This window comes from Ixodes scapularis, unplaced genomic scaffold (genome assembly GCF_016920785.2).
Source record: "Ixodes scapularis isolate PalLabHiFi unplaced genomic scaffold, ASM1692078v2 PGA_scaffold47__10_contigs__length_4178495, whole genome shotgun sequence".
Taxonomy (NCBI): domain Eukaryota; kingdom Metazoa; phylum Arthropoda; class Arachnida; order Ixodida; family Ixodidae; genus Ixodes; species Ixodes scapularis.
The window spans coordinates 2,654,632-2,655,798 of record NW_024609876.1 but is presented as its reverse complement, the minus strand read 5'-3'; the positions used below and the strand labels follow the sequence as shown (position 1 = coordinate 2,655,798).

The 1,167-nt window shown below is 45.8% G+C and overlaps 1 non-coding gene across 1 annotated transcript; it reads left to right on the top strand.

Annotated features, from left to right (window-relative positions):
- The first annotated feature begins 308 nt into the window (after nt 1-308).
- Trnas-gga lies at nt 309-389 on the top strand. Its single transcript has one exon. It is a non-coding gene; the product is annotated as a tRNA-Ser (tRNA).
- Nucleotides 390-1,167: the final 778 nt, after the last annotated feature.

Sequence of the window (1,167 nt, the reverse complement as noted above, 5' to 3'; positions counted from 1 at the left end):
TCTGGTGGTGCTTGTCTGCGTAGACGCTGAGCCGCAGCATGCTGAGATTTTCGTTCGTTTTCATCCATGTCAGAAAGAAAATGTGTAGTATGGAACGTAGTTATATACGCATTTGAGCATTTGACCGCAGCGTCCTCTCGTCTATAAAGGTTGAACCAATGCATGCGAAGTTTAACGCGATTATATACGCATTTGACCGCAGCGCCATCTCCTGTATAGACGTTGAGCGGCTACATGCAACGTTTCATCCATGACAGAAACCCCAGCTCTTGAGTTACTGCCACATCTCAGAGCCCCGTACTCGTCCCGCAGTCGTGGCCGAGTGGTTAAGGCGATGGACTGGAAATCCATTGGGTCTTTCCGCACAGGTTCGAATCGTGTCGACTGCGCAAAACAATTTTTTTTATCATTTTTTTTTTGCCCTACACGAGCATATGAGCAGGAGCACGAGCACCAGCAAGATCGATGTGAGCACGGACGCCGGACGGACAAGGCTAGACGCTAAGGAGCTTCGCCCCTAATAAGAAAAGTCCAGAAATGTTAATCTTTTGCGGACAGGGGAAATAGTACTGCAAAAATTGTCTCAAAAACAACGTACTGTGTTTTAGTTTTTTTGTGTGTTTTTGTCGTTTTCTTTCATGGGAGTGACTTGTCTGGTGATCAGCTCTTGAGAGCTCGAGCGTGCGCTTGCTGGGTTGAATCGTAGTCCGGGCTGTATGGGCAACGAGCCGAGCGCGTTCGAGATATCACTCCGCCATTCCACCAGCTGGAGGCGCGAGGATCCTTCGCTCACTATTGGCTGAGAGTGGTCCTGGTTTCTGAACAGGCTCCTTGCATCGCCGGAGATCATCTCGTTGTGTTGAAGTCTTTGATTTTTTTTTTAATAGAAATGGGCTACGTATCGTTATAATTTAGGGATTTCTAGGAAGCGTAGAGCCAGAAGGAGGGGGTTACCGCCATATTAAGCGATGTCAAAAAAAAAATCTCCTCATGGCACCTTTAAAACTGGTCTACGTTTTGTAAAAAAGATATTCTCCGTGATTTTAAACTCAAGGAAGCAAGCAGACTGTAGTTTCTTGTGGCTTCAATTAAACGCGGGCTAAAGATTGTTTTGCGAAACAAAATATTAAATCAGAACACACTCATCCGCAAAAATGTTGGAAGATT